Source organism: Mesoplodon bidens (genome assembly GCF_964165515.1).
Source record: "Mesoplodon bidens genome assembly, chromosome: 4".
Lineage (NCBI taxonomy): Eukaryota > Metazoa > Chordata > Mammalia > Artiodactyla > Ziphiidae > Mesoplodon > Mesoplodon bidens.
The window spans coordinates 128035567-128055535 of record NC_138160.1 but is presented as its reverse complement, the minus strand read 5'-3'; the positions used below and the strand labels follow the sequence as shown (position 1 = coordinate 128055535).

Sequence of the window (19969 nt, the reverse complement as noted above, 5' to 3'; positions counted from 1 at the left end):
TATGTAACAACCTAAATGGGAAAAGAATTTGAAAAAGAATAGATACATGTATGTGTAGAACTGAATCACTTTGCTGTACACCTGAAACTACCACAACATTATTCATCAACTATATCCAATATAAGATAAAAAGTTTTAAAAAATTACAAAAGAAAAGAAAAAAAGAAAAGATGCCTCAACTGATTAGCAGTGTCTGTCATGGGCTCAGAAAGTGAAAGCAGAGTCAGGGTGCTGGGTAATGGCCACCACTGAATGCTCCAACACCTCACTTTACAGATGGACAAACTGGGGTGCACAGAAGGTTCAGGCCTTGCCCAGAATCATGAAGCAGATAGTGGCACAGGTAGGACTTGAGTCCAGCAACTTCCTCAGCTGACCATATGGAGAGTGGAAACATTCCCGTCCTTCCTGGTGCCCGCAAGCACCACTACCACTTACCGCTTCCAGGCAACGGCCGCAGAACAACTTCTCCCTTCCCGAGCTACAGTGCTTCATCTCAGACTCCCAACTGACCAGAGATGCAGCACTGCACCTCAGGCTGGGAGACAGGGTGCCACGCTGCTCTGCACCAGGGGGCTGATGGCAGGGAGTCCACCCTAGACAGGAGAAGGGGCATTAGAGGGGCCTCAGCTCCACCATCCAGCTATTGTCCCAGAGGCTGCTGTAACTACCACAGATGTGTTTCCTGTCCTCAGCCTGAGCCCTCTGGGACCAAGCCTCAACCTTCCTTTTCTTTTCTTTTTAAACAGTTTTATTGAAATATGATTCACCTATTTAAATTGCACAATGAAGTGGTTTTTAATACATTCACAAAGTGGTGCAACCATTGCCACAATCAATTTCAGAACGTTTCATCATTCCAAAAGAACCCTCTTACCATTTAGCCCCTCCTACCCACCTCCCATCACCCCTAGCCCCCCGGCAGTTCTGTCTCTACAGAGCTGCTAATCTAGGCATTTCAATAAATGGAGCCATCCAATATAATGTTCTACCTTTTGACCCCATACCCCACATTTATGCTTGGTGCATCCCAGCCAAACGGCACATTCATGGTACTTTATATTTTATACCATCAAACATTTGTCTTAGCTTCCTACCTGGCCTCCTTGCTTCTACTCCCACCGACTTCCCAACCATCCATCCCAGCCATCCTCCTAGAGTGATTTCTCAAAATGCAAATACGCCCATATCTCTCCTAGGCTTAAAATGCTGAAAGCTCTCCCACTGCCCTCTGGCTAAATTCTGAAACCCTCACAAAAGGCTACAAGGCCCGACCCATCTGGCCCAGATGGCCACTTCCTCTTGGGCCTCTGCCCCCCTTTTTCCATTCCTCCGAGGAGCCCTGTGCCTACCACCTCGGGGCCCCCAGCTACCATGCTGCTCCCTTTTGCGCCCCTGCCCGTCTCCTCCTGGTGGAAGAGGAGACCAAATGGCTACTTCTTCTGGGAAGCCCTCTCTGGCTTTCTCAGACATCAGGACACCCTGGTCCACGTCCTCACACATCCTCTGCCCTCTTTCTGCCCTCTTTCTGTTTCTAATCCTTTACCATACTTGTGATGGTAGATGCCTAATATGCGTTGTATGAGTGGCTGAATCGTATTCTTCAACCTCATTCTCTCCAGTGTCAGAGCTCTTTGCATCTGGGTCTGACTGGGTTAGATCTCCAGGCCTCTGAGACAGCACCCACATTTGTTAATGGTGAGGATCCCTGGGCCTTGTGGAGGCCTTTGTACATGATGAGGGGTCCCAGGGAATGCCACTTAGTGGATGATTGAATGACCGTGTAGATAATTCATTTTCCTCTCAAGACTTGGCTTGGGTGGGAACCTCTGAGTGAGCAGGCTGAGCCTCGCCTCTATTTCTTCTGCCCCGCCAAGATCTCAGGGCACCCCCAGAGGACCCTCCTGCATTGCTGATGCCCACTGTGGTGGTCTTGGTGCCGGATGACATATACTTTCAGGGATGTCTGAAGGGTGAAGGGAACCAGCAGCCTTTTCTCGGGGGTGGGAGAGAGCAGGAAAACACACACACCTCCTTCCAATAATGCAGTCTCATATGCCTCTGGCAGAAGTCTGAAAGCAGGCCCCGATCTGCAGAGTGTTTTCCTCTGGTCTGCCACTTGGGGCAAGTCAGGCCTGATGGCCTGCTGAGTGGGACAGCCCCTTCCTCAGGTATTCCCACCCAAAGAACTGCCTCCCTCTAATATGGAATTCTCGTGGAGGAACTCTTTCCAAACTGCGTTTGGCTGGGGAGTGATTCCAACATCAGGATCCAGCTTGGGGGTCCTGAACAGCCCACAGCCTGTCTACTCCACTCTCAGACGGCTCGCACTAGCTCTTGGAGAGGAAACGCTCGCCCTGGCCAACGTGGAGATTTCAGTAAGAAGCCAGGGTGATCATTTGCTGCTTGGAAGCAAGCTGATAAGGCCAGCCCCCTGCATTCCTTTGTGCCGGACTGTTTCCAAAGCTCTTTCACCTGACCACCTTTGGCTTCTGAACGCAGCACAGAGAGCGGGCGATTTTGTGGAGTACATGGCCTGGGCGCTAACTTTGTTTCTTGTTTTCTTTAATACATTTATTTATTTTATTTTTATTTATTTTTGGCTGTGCTGGGTCTTCATTGCTGTGCGCGGGCTTTCTCTAGTTGCGGCGAGCGGGGGCTACTCTTCGTTGCAGTGTGCGGGCTTCTCATTGCGCTGGCTTCTCTTGTTGCGGAGCACGGGCTCTAGGCGTGCAGGCTTCAGTAGCTGTGGCACAAGGGCTCAGTAGTTGTGGAGCACAGCCTTAGCTGCCCCGTGGCATGTGGGATCTTCCTGGACCAGGTCTCGAACCCATGTCCCCTGTGTTGGCAGGCGGATTCTTAACCACTGCGCTACCAGGGAAGCCCCTGAGCACTAACTCTGGAAGACACAGTGACTCAGGCTATTCCCTGTATTTGCTTCCAGTCCTTCTGTTTCCCAGGGGGAGAGAGCCTCAGTTTGGTGCTATCCTGTCTCTGACACTTTTCTGGCTCCTGTTTATCTCCCTCAGGCCCAGGGCCTTGCAAGCTGTGTACCAGAGGAAAGAGTAAGAACGCTGTTGCATTTTTTACTGTCTCTACTCTTACCTTTATTATCTCCTAATTATGGACAGTATTTTAGTTTCCCATTTATATTTAGGTATTAAAAATGACTCATCTTAAATTTTAAAATATTTTTGATTGTTGGCAGATATGGCCAAAATTAAAAAGGGGGCATCTGAGTGCCTGCCGTTTGAAAAACTGCCCCATCACATTTAATCTGCAGAACAGCCACGCGTTGGTCAGGAGACCCTTATCACCGCCACATGGAGGGCCAGGAAGGGGAGGAGACGGTTCCCGGGTCACAGACGGGCTTGAACCAGGGGAATTGGCGGCTATTTCCAGCACACCCCATTGGGCTCAGAATATTGCCACAAAGATAGCAGCTCTCCTGGGTGTAGAAACAGGAAGTGGATGGGAGGCAGTCCCACGCTCCTGTGGGAAACTCTGACACAGGGACAGAGGTTGAGACCTTTGACCAGGGGAAGGTATTTGCCTCTATATCCTCTATGGCTATAGGCTGTCTAGTTCTGTTCCTTTGTCTCTAGAAAAATCATAGTGATGCTGATGGTAATAAGAACGGTCATTTCTTGAGTGTTTTAATTGTGCTAATCCCCGTGCATCCCCAAGGCTCCATGGGAAGGGGGTTTTCCAAGGGCATGGAGCTAGGAGCCCAGCTGGGATTCCTATCAGAACAGCTGCCTCAGGACCGTAATTTTTAACCTCCATGCTCCATGTCTCATCCCCTGACCAATTTACCAATCCATCAGGGTTGGGGACAGGAGCTAACCATTTCACCTGTCCGTTCAGCAAACCAAATGCATCTTCTATGTGCCGAGGGGAGACAGGCCTGAATCTGATGTGGTCCTTACCCTGGAGGAGCTTAGTCAGTGGAAGGAAATTGCCCTTGGCAAGTTGAATAGGGGACAGACCCAAGTGGCATAAGAGAGAGCCCAGAAAGGACTGCTGAGGGCTTAGGTTCCTCCTCCCTGGGGGGAACTGGGAGGGCTTCCTGGAGGAGGAGGTTATGCAGCTGGGCTGGGAGGAGGGCAGAGGTGCAGGAAAGGTGTCCTTCTGCTGGCTCTCTGGCCCCAGGAACTCTTCCCTTGAGTCTTGCATACTTGCTGGGAGGCAGACAGAGCTGGCCCTGACCCCTTTTCTCCAGATGATGTCTCACTGAGAAGGGGGTCCATAGCTCTCCTGTTCCCCTTACCCCACAAGAGGCTCCTTCTTGCTCTGGGTCCCCAGTCAGGAGATGGGTCCCACTTGGGAGACCCAAATGGTGTGATCCCTTCTCACAAGCGCTTCTCTCTGTCACCCTGTTTCCCCTTCTGTCAAAGGAGGCAGTTGAACAGGTGGCCTCACAATCTTACCTGGCAGAATCTTACCTGGTGCTGCCTGTCCACAGCCAGGGGTGCTGCTCCCGGATGATGGACTGGTTTTTCCTCCCTGTTCCCCACTGTCTTCAGAAAATGTCGCTTGGCCTGAGGGGGAACCTCTGTCTTCTGTCTGGAAGCTCTCGGGAGGCTGGGAAGGAGAAAATAAACAGTGGCTGTCTGGATTTTCTCGCCAGGCCTGAGCCAGGAGACCTTCCTGGCTCCTTCCCTTATATGGCCAGGCCGCTCTGGGCTGGGAGTCTGCCACTGCGTGTCCCCACCATCCACTGTCACTGAGGGCTGGGGGCCACCGCTGGTCACCTGGGACTCTGGTGCTGCAGAGGCTTGGGCAGGGCTGAAGGTGGAGGGCGGGACCCAGGACATGTCCCTGTGGTTGCCTGCACAAACTGGCCAACTGTCATGGCCTCTGGGCTGCTTGGGGTGAAGCAGGTGGGGAGGATTTCTATTGGGATAAGTGGGGAGGGGGGTAGGAGAAAGGGATCCATCGGGTCTTGACTTAACCCCCAACTCACAAGTGACCCTGGCCAAGCCCTTTCCCTCTCCAGGCCCCTGTTTCTCCCTGTGTCAATTAAGGGTAGGGAAAACACAAATTAATCCTCACAGTCAGCCCCATGAGGTGGGAGCTTTTGTATTCCCATTTTACAGATGGGAAAACAGGCTTCAAGAGGCTCATTGGACCACAGCTATCCAGCTAAAAAGGGAGCACAGCAGGATTTGAACTTGGGGCTATCTGACTTCAGGGTCTGTGTTCTGAATGGGCTGATTGCTAAGGCTCCTCTTAGTAATAATATTCAGTAACTCACATACACCATATGGAAAAGGGATTCTGCTGGAAATGCTCCCCTGGAAGACCAGGGGGCCCCAGTGCCCAAAGACCCAGCCCAAAGGTGACCGTTCTGTTAAGCAGTGCGGGCAGATGCTGTAAGTCATTCAGTTCGGTGTCCCCAGCACCCCACATAGGGCCTGGTGCAGACTCAGAGCTCAGGAAAGGGGAGCTGTGGGATCACTGAATGAATGAACCTCAGTAGTCACATCTATACTATGGGCACAATCTCCTAACTCCAGGCACATTCGGAGGATTAAACAAAACAATGGATGAGAAAGCACAGAGATGCCACCTTTACGATGATGGTGTTGTCTTTCTGTTCACAAATTCCTTTTTCCCTCTAAAGTGCCCACCTGTGTCTCAGCCCCAGGCCGTTGCCTCCTGAGCTGACCAGTTCCCGCTCAGCCCAGCTGTGGGACCAAGTGTTGGGGGGTAGATCTGCTCGGGGCCTGGGCTCTGGGCTCTGGCAGCAGTGACCGTGGGAGAGGCTGCCAGAGGGGAGGGAGGGAGGGAAGGTGGGGCTGGTTTTCTGGGAACAGCTCAGAAGTGAGCCTTGCATAAGCACGAACATCCTGTGTGCTCTTGAGCTAGCCCTGGAACCTCCCTCAGCCCATCCATCATCGTGGCATTCTCTCAGACCCCAGCCCCCTTCCTGAGGCCCAGGGGCAGGGGGAGGGGGCTGAGGAGGGCCTGTCAGCGTGGCCGAGAGACCGCAGCTGGCAGCTCTGCAGGCCTGCTCAGTGTTGGAGCCCGACAGCGCGGGGGGGAGGTGGCGCCTGCCGCCCTCCTAATGCAATTTGTTTGGACCCAGTCTCCAAGTCTCATTTGCTAGTGAATGAGGGCCAGGTGTGTGCGCTGTGCCGGGGTGCACGTTTGCACACACGTGTGGGGTGTGCAGAGGTTTAACAGGTGTGCTGTGTTCTATAAGCCAGCCTGGGCTGCGCCTGCTGTCTTTGGCGCGTCAGCTCCTTGTCCGAGTCCTGCCTCCTCTGCTCACTTCCAAATCTTCCTCCTCTTTTTCCATCCTCCAGAGATCTGGTGCCAGAATCCCCCTCTGCCCTTGACTGTCTGTATGACTCTGAGTGGAGCTCCTTCACTTCCCTGGGCCTCAGTTTCTCCACCTGTCTTATGGAGCTGGTCCCTCACCCTGCCCGCTCCACGAACAGCTGGTAAGTGTGGGAAGAATATGATGGACGGTAAAAACAACTGCCCACGGTTTCTAGAGCTTCACCGTATTCCAAGCACTGTGCGTCCGAGCACACGCCTGATGCTCTCAAAGCCCCGAGGGCTGGTTCTGTTATCAGAGGCTGACACAACCCCACGTCTCCCCGCTTGTAGAATCCGACCCCATTTACTCCTTTCCAGGGAAGATGACCATCATCCTCCACAGCTCCCCCAGGTCCTTTGTTCTCGGTAGCACGCAGGCTTTGTGTTGTGGTTTGTAGGGAGCAGGGCGTGAGGTGGATTCTTGGCTCCTGGTGGGTTTTCCCTTCTTTGGTTCCATTTCTTTTCACCTGTGACCCTGATGCAACAGCCCGGACTTGCCGGCACCCTGTCAATCAGCAGGGTCTTCCTTTAACCCTTCCCGTTCTGAGGCCTGGTTTCTTGGTCATCCTGAGGGCTGGGATGGGGAGTTTATCGCTGGCGGGGTGGGGAGGGTGGGGTGTCGGTGCCCATGAGTGGAGGTGGGGTGGCACTCACAGGTCTGTGTCCAGGGCCCCTGCCGCCTGCCCTCCTCGGGTCTTCAGGAGGCCCCTCTCTGGGGTGTTTGCTCCTTCAGCGTCAGGGTTGCAGGGGTGGCCCCCCACCAGCCAGTGCCCTTGCCTGAAAGGAACAAGGATACCCCTTATCAGAGGACGCTGGGGTGCCCTTTGGCCAGAGCCCTGGCCTTTGTTGGTCCTGACTGGGCTGCCGGGCTCCAAGGGCTTCAGGATGAGCCTGGGCTGTTGCTGCATCCTTAGAAGCCTCAGGCTGAGGCTGTTGAGATTTTCCAGGCCTCAGAGAGTCTGTCCTTCAGCCCCTAGGCTGCCATTATCTCTGCTATGCTTACCTGGCTTTCAGAGAGGGTCTTCTGAGGAGCTCTAAACTCCAAGAGCAAGAGGGGTCACCTTCCCTTTCCAGCGCATCAAGATCCCATCAGTAAAAGAATGGGTCTGGAAGGAAATTTCCAAGAGGCCCAGCTGACCGTTGGCCCCCACCTCTAGCCTCACACGTGGAAAAGGAGCCATTTAGGGGTAGGTAGAAATCCAGGGTTCACACAGTGGCCAAGACTGAAGGGACAGCCCTGGGGCCACCTGTGACCACTTCCAGCTGCACAAGGCTTTCAGCCTGCAAAATGCTCCCTTCCATAACTTATGAAACACTCAAAACCACTGCCAGAGATAGGAATGGCTTCCTTGCTGACTGAGGTTCAAAGAGGCTCTGCAACGCACCCAGGTCAACCCCTGCTGAGTGTCAGAGGCCAGCTTGAACCCTGGGCTGCTCACGCTCAACCCAGCTGTCTCCTGAGCTTGGGCAGCAGTCGGCTGGATGACCACAAAACAGAGCTCACGTCGTCACAGACAACACAAAAACCCATTCCCTCTGCTGGCCTTGCTCATTTCCAAGAAATACGAGGGGCTGGGAATAGGCCACATCTGGGAACCAGATGGCACTACCGTGGGAGATGGCTGAGGTCGGGGCCCCATGCAAGCACACCCACCCACACCTACGTCGGTTTTTTCTGGAGGGGCTTCTTTGCCCACAGCTCCCCTTCCTCAGCTCTCTCACCCTTGTGCAAGTCCTAGAGCTTGTGTTCTCCTTGGGCTCCAGGGCCCTAGGGTTTCCAGCATATGTTTGGGAAGAACTGAGAAGACACTCGCCCTGGAGTCCAGCAGGCATGTGTTTGAATCTCCCCCCTTGCACTTTCTAGCTGTGTGATCTTGAGCTGGTGGCTTCACCTCTCTGAACCTTGGCTTGTTTGTGAAGGTCAAATGAGGTAGATGTCAAGTGCAAGCACAGTTGCTGCACATTGTAAGTCCACAATAAGTGGCTGCAGCTTCCATTATGAGCATGGGGCTGGGCCCACAGCGAGGCACAGGCATGGGAGCACGAGAAGCAGGAAGGATGAGGGCAAAGGTCCGAAGAGGCATCTAGAGAAGATGTGGAAGCTGGGGTGGGAGCTGCCGTGTGGGGCCCCTTTCCATGCCCCCTCCGTTGTGCGGCTCCTCTGGGTCTCCATTCCCAGAGCGCCCTCCCACCCCCTTGACAGCCCAGCTGAGTTCACCAGCCTCACACGCTCCCCACTTCCTCCCCAGGGAAGGTCGCTGCTGGGGACTTTTGAACAAGCCCTGGGAACACAGTCTGAGGCTGACACAAGATGATGCAGGAGGAAGGGAAGAGAGGGAAAGAAAAGGGGCCTAGACCCCGGCAGCGACCTACAGTTCCTACAATTCCAAGCCCAGTCTCGAGTAGCTCGGTATCTGGGAGGGTGGGGGGTAGAGACCAGGATCCCCAAGACTCCCCATCACCCTGACCTTCCAATGTGAACAGACAGGGATAACAGTGACAGTGGTAACAGCTACCAGCTACCCAGCTTACACTGGGACATGCTGTAATCATAACAATGGCCAATACATGGTAGAGCTAACACGCTGGGTGCCTCCGATGTGCTCCACACTTGCTAAGTGCTATTTTTACACAGGTTTTCTTATTTTATCCTCACAATCACTTGTGAGTTAGGAACCACTCTTATCCCTGTTTTGCAGATGAGGAAACCGAGGCTCTCAGGAGTTACAGCAGTCCCTCAAGGTCACTTAGTTCGTACATGTCGGGATCAGGATTGGCTCCGGGCAGCCCAGCAAGCATTTTTCAGGCTCCCCTGTAGGACCAGACTATTTATGGCACTCTTTTCACAGAGCGACAGCCGGAGTCAGCATCTCATGACATTCTGTCAAGTGTGTATTATGGAAAGCGTCCTTATGGAAAGGGAGCTGTGAATAGTGAGAGCATTTTCAGTGTAAATGGAGGCTGTGTGCGCCCTGGCAATGGGCGTCCTCAGAAGCAAGGGACTTCTCACAGCATTTCTCTTTCCCACAGCATTTCTCCCTTGTATGCTGTCTGTTTGAAGAAAACATCGTGATAAAGGAGTTAGTTTTCCCTTCCGTCCTGTCCACTTTGCAAAGAACTGAGACCCCCAGGGTTCCAGTTTGCTGGGTTGGGTGATGCTTTCTGGGTAATGCAAATGTTGGTTTCTTCTGGAAGGTGTTGGATGGAAGAGCAGCAGGTTAGGTACCAGGTCTCCTGTAGGCATGCTGTGTGATTGTAGACAAGTGCCTTCCCCTCTCTGGGCCTCACCATGATGTGGTGGAGAGAAGACTGGACTCCATGGTGTCCAGAGTCCTCCTGGGGTCAGATAAAGGGGGATGGTTTGACTCCATCCCATCCCCCTGCATGAAGTAATGCATAGCTCTTCATGGAGTGCAAGGCACCGGGCATCAAGGGTTAAGGCTGGGGCTCCCCTGCTGCCTCTCACTCCCCTTGTTCCCATCTCACCCTCACTGCCCAGCCCAAGGCAGCCCCTAGGGACCCAGACCTTGGGATTTTGTGCAGCAGGACATGAAGTCTCAGAGCATTAGTGCCGAAGGCACCCTAGTTGCGTTCCCATTGTTCAGATGAGGAAACTGAGACATGGAGAGGATAGGCAGCAAGCTCAAAGTGATGCAGCCAGTCAGAGGCCCAGCTGGGACTGACCCCTTCCACTCACGGAAGGATCCTAATCGGTCAGATCTTAACAAAGGTCCCTGGGAGGAAGGCGGGAGAGAGAAGGGCCTTTGAGTTCCTTTGGCTTGAAGATGGAATAATCATGACTTCCTTTTCTAAATATCTTTTGGCCCTTCCTAGAACCAGATGGCGGATGTTTGGAATTTATGTTGTAAATAGTGTTTAAGAAAAGAGTGTGCGTGGGGGTGCAGATATGTTACTTTTCCAACCACCAAAAACAAGATCTGAGGGAGGGAAGTGGGGGAGGGGAGCTGACTGAGGAGATTTGGGGCGAAGGCAGAAGTGAGGGGGGAGAAAGAGGGGAGGAGAGGGAGAGAAAAAAGGAAGGGGGATTGATGGAGTGAGAGTGAGAGCAGGACAAAGACAAGAGAGATGAGGAGGGAGGGAAGAGACAGCAATGGGCGAAGAGGGAGGAAGACAGAGGGAAGGTGGGTGAGGGAGATGGGGAGGGGGCTCCCCGGGTGTGGGCTCAGACGGGCTCCATCTTGAGTTCAGGAGCAAACCCTTGAGTTTTCTAAAAATAGCTCAGCCTTTCCCCCAGTGGGGCTGGCAGCAGGGACCGAGAGAGGCATGCTTGCCCTTTTATGGTAAGAAAAATCCAGATCCTCCAGGGGAACTGGGCTGGAGCCTGTAGTTCTGGATGAAGCCCGGCCCTGGGGTCTGGGGTGGGACAGGGCTGGATGGAGGCTGTGACTTGGTGGGGTTTCCTGGCTTAGGTAGACCCATCCTCTGTGCAGAAAGGGCTGAGGTTGCCACACTGGAAAACCCTGGGGTCCTGGGGTGCAAGGGCTCCTAGAGACATCTGGTCCACCCATCTCCCTGTTTGATAGAAGAAACTGAGTCCCAGAGAGGGGCAGAGACTGTGGGCTCCCCATGTAGGGGTTTGAAATGTCAAGGTAAGTCAGTCTCTAGGTTCACATGAGGGTGGCTTACATGCCCATTATTCTGGAGGACAGTGTGGTCTGAGTGTCAGGAGACCTAAGGCCCACTCGGAGTTTACATGTGACTTGCTGTGTGACCTTGAGCAATCTGCGGAACTTCTCTGGTCTCAGATCGATCACTGGAGTGATCATAAGAGCATTCCCAGCTTTTTGCCTCTCTGGGAATTTCAAGGCTGGAAAGCAAAGTTGGGGCATAGAGGATGCTGCTCCCAGGCAGAGGGGAATCTGCAGGCTGCTGTTTCTTCCTGTGCCTGAACTACTTCCTGTTCTGAAGCAAAAGCTAAGATGGACTGAGAAAGAGAGAGGAGGAGACTGAGGCAGATTATGGATGAAATCTCTGACTGTCCAATCTGGTTGGGTCCAGCCTCTGACTGGGCACACTGAGGCCAGAGAGGACCTCATCTCAGGTCATGTTAAGGTCATGTGGTGAGTTGGGGCAGAGCCAGGAAAAGAACCAAGGGCTTCCCCTCCCAGCCTTGAGCTCCTTCCTCTGTAGGAGGCCTCCCATCTGCAGCAGCTGACAACTTTGGGGACCATGTCTGGCCAGGAAAAGCACCTTCCTGGGCAGAGCTGCCAGAACTGAAGATACGCCATCATCCTCTGACTACCTCTTAGAGACAGTTATGTCCTGGCAGGGTACCTGCCTCTTCTCTGTCTCCCTCCTTTGGCTGTAAGGACCATACCACAGTCTCCATCTCTGGCTAGAAGGCAGGGAAGAGGCAAAGAAGGATGCACAGGACTGGGTGGCCCCTCTGGCAGTCTGATCTTGGGCAAGTCTCTCCCCATCATTGGCCTCAGATCCTGCATCTATAACACGAGGAGGTGGCTTTGATGAGCTTAAAGGTCCCTTTCAGATCTAACAGGACTTGGTTGTTATGAGTTTCAACACCAGGAGTGTTTATTAAACATCTACCAGGATCACCAGGGTGAACGAGATGGATTTAGTAGTACTGTGTAGCTTTACAGTCCATTAAGGCCAGGACCTAGTGCCCAAGGTTCTTGGAAGCTCCAATCCTGATATCCACTGTCTATTCTAGGAAACTTGGCTGACTCTCTAACCCCAGCTTGAACCCAGAGCTAATGTAACTCTAGTCTTGGGTGTCCAGGAATGCCTGCTGGTCTGATCAGTGATCATGCCCACCGCCCACCACCCTGCCCAGGTTTCGTTATCCCCTTGACTTTGCCCTCCCCTCCACCCTCTCCCATGTGGTGTCCACCTGCCCAGGCCCATCTGGGTCCCTTCCCTATCTGCCCAGCACCCCCATCTCTCCACACTGGTCTTCCTGTGATTCTGCCCAATGAGGACACTTGCTTTGGTCTTCCAGCTTCCTGTGACCGCCTCTCCCACCACTGGGGGAAAGGAGGAACAGGAAAGAAAGGGGGACGAAAATAAAGCATGTTGTTCTAAACTGGAATCTTCCCTGTGACCCTCCTGGAATTTCCATGCAGACTCTGTGGGGCATGTGAACAGGGTTCCCCGGGACGCTGGCCCCCTCTGCCTCGTTCCTGCTGGGTGGAATATTCCCCCAGGGACCTGGTCTCACAACCAGGCTCCAGGTGTCTCTGGTCAGGCCTGGTGCTCCCTGGGAAGGGCAGAATGCAGCAGTGGGGTGGAAGGAAGTGGGAGGGAGGGAGGTCCCTAGAGGCCCCTGTGTGAAATCAGGGCAGAACTGATGTCATGCCTAGCTGGGAATCGGACATCCAGGCAGCTGGGGGGCTCAGCCCTGTAAGATTGTCCCAGGGCAGCTAAGCTGTGATGTGAAGTCCCAGGCTGGTGGTGGGAAAGGCCATGAGGCCCATCCTTCTCTAATGCTGAACTTCTCTCTAGAATGTCCCTGCTAAACTTGCATACCTCTGGTGATGGGGAGCTCACTGCTTCCCAATCACCTAGTCTCTCTTTGGACAGGCTATCGAAGTCTCCTTCCGAATATCCCGCTGACCCTTACCTCTCTGGGGCTGCATGCCCTGTCCTTTGGGGCTATAAAGAACAAGTTCCTCATCCCTAGAAAGCTCTTCAAATCTTAAAGATGATGGCTGCAGCCCTCAGTCTTCCTACCCCTCCTAATCTCACCCCAATGTCTCCTGTCCCATTATTGGACATCTCAGAGTCAACAATGCCCAAATTCCCAGTTCTCCTGCACTGAGGCTCTTGGCCTGATGGTGTTTTGGGGGAGGGTACAGATCTCCCTCCCAGAGGCAGATGTCAAGGAGCACTTCTTCCATCTTCTGGGCTTTGGTTTCTGGCGATCAAAGCCATTCCGCGACCAGGCTGTCGCCACTTTGCCAGCCTCAAACCTTACAGGGCTTCTCGACCCGCTCTCAGTTCAAACAGCCAAGTGGGCTTGTTTGCTCTTCTCCTGAAAATGTCTTTCCTCCTCCCTACCTTTGTACACAGAACTCTCCACCTGGAATGCCTTTTCCTCTCTTCTCGGTCTATCCAAAGTGTGCCCCTGCTACTCTGACCACCCCTACCCCAGGTTTTCCTTCCTGAGAGTCTGGGCATCCACTGTCATACGTGGGATAACCAGAGCTGTCCTCCTTCCATCCCAAATCATGGAGCATCTCGGCCTGAAGGGCCCAAAGGGACTGATGAACTTACTTCTCTGTTGACTATATAGAGCCAGGGTTAGAGTCTTAGCCTGTTTCTTTCCCTTTCTCCCCATCTTGTTCAGCTTATCTCGTCAGATGCCTTCAGACTCAGTGGGGTTGTTGGGTCACATGTCTGAGGTCCGGCAGGCTCCAGGCAGACTGACCAGTGGCCTCTGAGCCCAGCAGCCCAGCCAGGGTGGTGTCGTGGCCACTATGGATGGCCTCCCCAAGCGGCAGCCTCCCTCTGAATACTTCACATCATCCCTATTTCTCTGAAGGAGGAGGAGGGTATGGGGCAGAAGCGAGTGGCAGCTGAGCAGTGTCCCTGTTAAGTTTGCAGGGTCCAGTGTGTTTTCCATCTCCCTTGGTGCATGGCTTGGGTCAGAGGAGGACCTTAGAAGAGGTGGCCTATGCTTGTAGCTGGTATGGGCTCTCGGGAATGTGCAAGAGTGAGGCTGCTTCTTCCAGAAATGGACTAGCTGACTACCCCTTCCTCAAATAACTGATGAGCTGTGACGGTCAAGGGCAGCCCAGGACTGAACAGGCCCCCAGGGGTACTCAGCCCACAGTAAGGTGTGCTCACTGGTGAGAACTGTCTGCATTTTTGCCCCTGAGCAGGCGTGGGGATGGGAGTTGGGGGGGCTCTGTTTATATCTTACCGTAACAACGCCTAATCTAGAAGGAGGCATCATGCTTCAAATGGCCCCCTTCCTAAATGCCAAGAGTTTTCCTATTAGACGGGCAGAACCAGAAGTAGCTTTTGCTCACAGATTCAGGGGGCCAGTGCTAGAGTATATGTGCATGGGTTCTGGAGTCAGCCAGACCTGGGTTTGATTTTTTTTTTTTTTTTTTTGCGGTACACGGGCATCTCACTGTTGTGGCCTCTCCCGTTGCGGAGCACAGGCTCTGGATGCGCAGGCCCAGCGGCCATGGCTCACGGGCCCAGCCGCTCCGCGGCATGTGGGATCTTCCCGGACCAGGGCATGAACCCGTGTCCCCTTCATCGGCAGGCAGACTCTCAACCACTGCGCCACCAGGGAAGCTCCAGACCTGGGTTTGAGCCACAGCTGAGCCTCTTACAAGCTGTGTGACTTTGGGCAAATGACTAAACCTCTCTGAGCCTCTGAGTTCCCAGAGTGATAATGTTATTTACCTCAGAAAGTGCTGGGTGGAGGGTTGGCCACTTGGGAAGACTTGATATATGGCGATTGTTATTTCTGAAGGAACAAGGGCAGCTTATCCCCCTAGGTGGAAGGTAGAGTTGGGGTCCAGTATGGCACCTCCTCCCCCCAAAGAAACTGCCTTTTGTCGTCACATTTTGGCAGTTATTTTTTATTCAGTACTTACTATGTGTCAGTCACTGTTCTAAGGACTTCATGAGCTTTAACTCATTTAATCCAAACAATTCAGTAACCTAATGAGGCAGGTACTCTTATCATGCCCAGGGTCACACAGCTGTTATTAGGCAGATCTGGGATTCAAACCCAGGCAGCCTGACTCCCCACTCCGGCACCTTTAACAGCCAGCCTGCTGCATCTTAGCCCCACTCTAGCAGTGCTCTGACCTGCCTGGTCCCCTCATCACCTGGGCACTAGGATTCATGCAGCCCATACTGGAAAGGCTCCTGGCTCCAGAGTCAGCCTCTGTTTTCTCATCCAAACGAAAAGGGGCCTGATGAGTGGGTGATCCATGGGCCACGAGAGTGGGTGACTCATGCTGTGCATTTCTGTTTTGAATTGGAGAAAAGGTTTCTGGTGGTAAAGCACTGTCACCAACAAGCCTCTTTTGCAAGAGGGGAGGGGGCCGGCCTCTGCGGGCTCTCACCATGTGTGGTGAAGTCCCATGGGGCCAGGGCTGTCTAGACAGGCCTTTAGGAGGTGGCAGACACTGTGGGCTCTTTCCTCCGAATTCCTGCAGACCATCACAGGCAACCTCTGATTGGCCCGCGGCCACTGCATACTGCTGGGCTGGGGGAGGACCACGTAGGCTGCGCCCATTCCCACCCCAGGGCCTGCAGGCTACCCTGCAACTTGGTGCATGTAGGGCAGATTTCTAGATATCCATGTGGACAGTAGTGTTGCAGCATTTCTGTTTCTTCCTTACGTTCTTAATTATACAAATTCAATAAGAACAGAATAAAATGTGTAACATATATACTTTAAGAATTCAGATAATTTCAAGTGTTGTCAAGGAGGAGAATGCTCACGTACTGCTGGTGGAAGTTGTGACATGGTTTGGCCACTTTGGAAAATAGTCTGCTTTCCTGTGAAGTTGACAGGTGTGCACGCCAGAACCTAGCAGTCCCTCTCTAGATATGAACCCCAGAGAAACTCTGGCTCATGTGCCCCAGGAGATATGGACCAAAAGGGTCATAATAACCATAATTGGATAAAATCTTTATCACAATTCTTTGCACAACTGCATGGCCCTGAGCCCCAGGGACTGTTTAGTTGGGAAATCACTATTGAGGCAGGGCCTAGGCATAGCCTGGAGATGAGGACCTCAGAGGCCACCTCCCCTAACTCTCAAGGCTCACACAGGGAATCAGACACAGCCCCGAGGGTCAGTGGCGGCACCAGGCCTGGAACTGGTATTCCTCGGGGCTATGTGTGTCAGCTCTTCCCTGGAACAAGCCAGCCTGGGAAAGGGCTGACTTTGCCCCAAGAGCTGCTATGTGGATCCTAGGGGCCAGTGACAAGCAAACTCCTTTCTGTCCTGGGGCAGTGGTGGGGCTCAAGGAAGAGCAATAGCCTTGGAACTAGAAGACTCGGGTTCAAGCTCTGGTGTGGTCACCCGTTTAGTCTTGGTCTCCTCTACGAAGTGGGATCCCTCATCATTGTGCTCAGAGGTGCCCTGGTGGGCAGGCTACAAGCATGCATTTTGTAGACTGGGTTCAAATCCCCTCTGCCACTTCCTAGCCGTGTGACCTTGGGTAAGCTCCAGTGGTTTCTTTCCCTATTAATTAGGATGATGTAATGATGCTGATTCCTTCCTCAGGGTAATCCTGGGAGGATTAAATGATAATGCAAGAGATTCAGCCCAGTACCTGGCAGGGGGGAAATCCCCCATACAAATTCATGAGGTACTTCGGAAGGTCCCTAGGAGTTATGGGGTGTGGTGTCCAAGGAGCAAGGCAGGAGGTAGGAGACCCCTGGGGACAGAGGAGCTGGGGCGGCCGGCACACATACGGTGTCCAGGTTTAATAGTTCATGAGCTGTGTGACCTTATGCAAGCTGCTTAACCTCTCTGTGCCTCAGTTTCCTCATCCGTAAAATGGGGATAATAGTTGTACCTACCTCACAGGGTTGTTCTGAAGATTAAGTAAATTAATTTGTGTAAAGGTCTTAGGCCTGTACTGTCATAATCACAGTGTAATTCTCCTATCCGCACCACCTTACAGAGGCCTGGGCTGGGCAGAGACTTGTTCTGTTCCAACTCTGCCATCAGCTCTCCAGGTGACCTAGAGCAGTGTTCTCTTTTTGTGGGTTCAGTTACCTCAGCTGTGTTTGTGAGGGTACCAGGCTGCTTGACAGCCCAGCATTCTCAAAACTCCATGTGCTCAGGATTCCCTGGAGAGCTTGTAATGTAGCTTCCTGGGCCCCACTCAGGATTCCCTGTCAGTTGATGAGTGTGCAGTGCTTCAGACACCGCACTTTGAGACACGTTGCCCACAAAATGCCCTATAAATGCAGGAAAGGAGACTTCATCTAGCCCATTAAGCATCTCAAGCTGACCCCTCTTCTGTGCCCCTTAACCTCTGACCTCTGAACTCACCTGTCCTGCCTCTTTCCAGACCCTGTTCCCTCTTAGGCAACTCAGGGTGCTCCCTGGCCGGGTCTCATTCCCACTTCCCTCTAAATACAGCTAAGGTCATCTTGCCTCTCAAGAGGAGCAGGGCCTAATTGTAATGAATATCAGCCCCGTTTATCCTGCTCTTCGGTACCTATGTCCCTCACTCCTCATGACAGCCAAGTGAGGTCGGAAACAAGACCATACCTATTCTATAGAGGAGGAAGCTGAGGCTCAGAGATGGCAAGTGACTTGCCCAAGGTCACTTGTTTTGTAAGTAAAAAAGCCAGAATGGGACCCAGGCAATTGGATTGGGTTCCAGAGTCTGCTTTTGGACTCTTAGGGCCTCAGGTCTTGCATAACCAAAAGTGGGGAGGTAAGGGTGCTGGGCAGGCTGGTGCTGGAGGACTGTGTCCATTCTGGGCCCCAGATGTGGCCAGAGCATATGCAGCAGAGCCACGTTGCCTGCACGTCTTCCGGCTGTGACCCAGGCCTCTGCTCTACCCAGCCCTGCCTCCCATGTTCCCCACTGCAAGTCCCCTGCCTTCCTCTGAGTCCCCTGGCCCCACCACTTCATCCCCCTGACACTCTCTGCTGTCTTTTCTGTCCCCGTCTGTCCAAGGTCTTGAGCCCCTAGTACACTAAATTTAGAGACCAGCCCCAGCCCCAGCAGAGGCTGCCTCGGGGCCAGGCTCATCCTGAGGTCTCAGGGCTGTGAGCTGACCCTTCCCTTGGCCAAGCCTGCAGTCAGACACTATAGCTCCCTTCTGTCACCCGAGGCTCAGCCTCCAAAAGCTCCCCCGGCTCTGGGTCTGCTTGGCCCCTAAGCCTGTTGTCAAACAGCAGACTCAGCTCAGGGCCTCCTGGGCAAACTTCCCAACATCAGCTGCCCTCTAGGCTCAGACGGGGCTCAGAAGCCACATCCTGCATGGAGACCATGTTGTCCGATGGCCTCACAGTACAGATGGGTAACTGCAGCCCAGAGAGGGTAGGGCATCTGCCCAAGGCCACAGGGCCAGGTAGTGAGAGGCAGAGCTGAGGCTGGAGCCTGCGCCCCCAGCCCCCAGCCAGCGTGTCCTTTCCACGGCTGCGTCCCAGACCCGGCCTCCCTGCCTCTCTGCCTGTCTCCTGGAACCTGAGCTGACATCGCTTCTCCAACATCTTTGCTTCTTGAAACCATTATTTGAAAACAGTTTTCCTTGCCAGGAGCCCCAGGCTCTTAGAGCTGAGAAATCAAACTTCACAGATAAGGAATAAGCACTGTCTACAGCGAAGCCAGCAAGACGGTCCCAGACTCGGGTGACGCTCAGGCGGTGGGACGGTGATGCTGTCCCCTCCCGCTGCTCCCACCCCCCATTTAACCACAGCCACAAGGAGTCCTCAAAGCCAACAGGACCACAGATCCCGCACATCGGTCAGGGCAGGATGGGCACTTAGAGATCGTCCAGTTCAGCCCTTGCACAGATGAGGAAACTGAGGCCCAGAGTGGGTTAGCAGGAGAGCAAGGACCAGCCCCTGTACACAGCATCCCCTCGGGGAGGATACCACAGAGGCCACCCCCTCCGACCTCCGACCCCACCGTTGACTCGCGGACCTCTGTTTGCCATTGGTTCTTACCTCTCCTGGGGTCTGGTCCAAGTGTGACTCCTTGTGGCCTGGAGACGTGGGCCAGCCCGTTTCGGGGATGGTTTCTCAACTAACTTGACTGGGCCTCTGGCACCCCTCACTGCCACTGCCACTGCCACAGGGCACTTTTAAACAGTTGGCACTGGGCCCCCCTCCCCTTAGCCCCTTGCCCGCCGCTCCCTGGCTGCAAAGGTCCCTCTGCCTTTTACCTTATATGAGCTGAAGAGGCGAGCCTGGTGTTGGGGCGAGGCGGGTGCTGAGTCCTCTGAGGTCTCCCATTGGCCCAGGCGCCTGCCACGTGACCACCTCGCCTTGACCTGCCCCTGGTGCCGACTGTTGCTTTTACCCCCTAAGGAAGGAGTGGTTGACAATTTTCATATTTCTTCTAAATTTGGAGATTTCAGACAATGCTGGGAGGCTTGGCTCCAGCTGCCAGAGGCCCATGTGGAAGTCATTAAGCTGAAGAAGGGGGGCCGGGGGAGAGCGGGAGGCAGGGAGAGGAGGAGGAGGAAGGGGGTAGGGGCCGGAGTTCTGAGGGTTGCCAGTTGTCAGCCTGGGAACATGAGCAAACTCCCTGGGAGCAAGCTGTGTGTGAGAATTTCCTCCCTCTTCCCTGGCCCCTGTGTCCCAGGACGGGAGTGGGAGTCCTGAGATTTTTTTCTGGGAACCCATAGCGGGGCAGACGCCAGTCCTGGCTCCTGGGGTCCAGAAGGTGGTGGGAATGGCAGGGGATGGGGGACCATGAGGAAGGAAATCCTCTCTCCAGAAAGCTGGGACCCTTGGATGCCAACCCCATCATTGTGCAAAGAAGGCTGGGGCCCCAGAACGCTTGCCCCTGTCACACAGGGGGCTGCGACGGGGCAGGAGAGGGAATCCGGGGACTCGCCACTGGGGCTCCCTTTCTGCTGAAGTCCTAGTCCTGAGAAACGCCTGTCTCTTGCCCTTTCTCATTATGCTCTGGCCACGTTGGCCTCCTATGGAGT

At 53.8% G+C, this 19969-nt stretch overlaps 1 long non-coding RNA gene across 2 annotated transcripts; it reads right to left on the bottom strand.

Moving 5' to 3' along the window:
* Positions 1-933: 933 nt before the first annotated feature.
* Positions 934-19139, bottom strand: LOC308616065. Of its 2 annotated transcripts, XR_014015694.1 has the most exons (4): positions 18978-19139; positions 6982-7104; positions 4446-4584; positions 934-2839 (listed from the first exon to the last, which is right to left on the bottom strand). It is a non-coding gene; the product is annotated as an uncharacterized lncRNA (long non-coding RNA). The 2 variants fall into 2 exon arrangements; XR_014015693.1 differs by having other exon boundaries at positions 934-4584.
* Between the last annotated feature and the right edge of the window lie 830 nt (positions 19140-19969).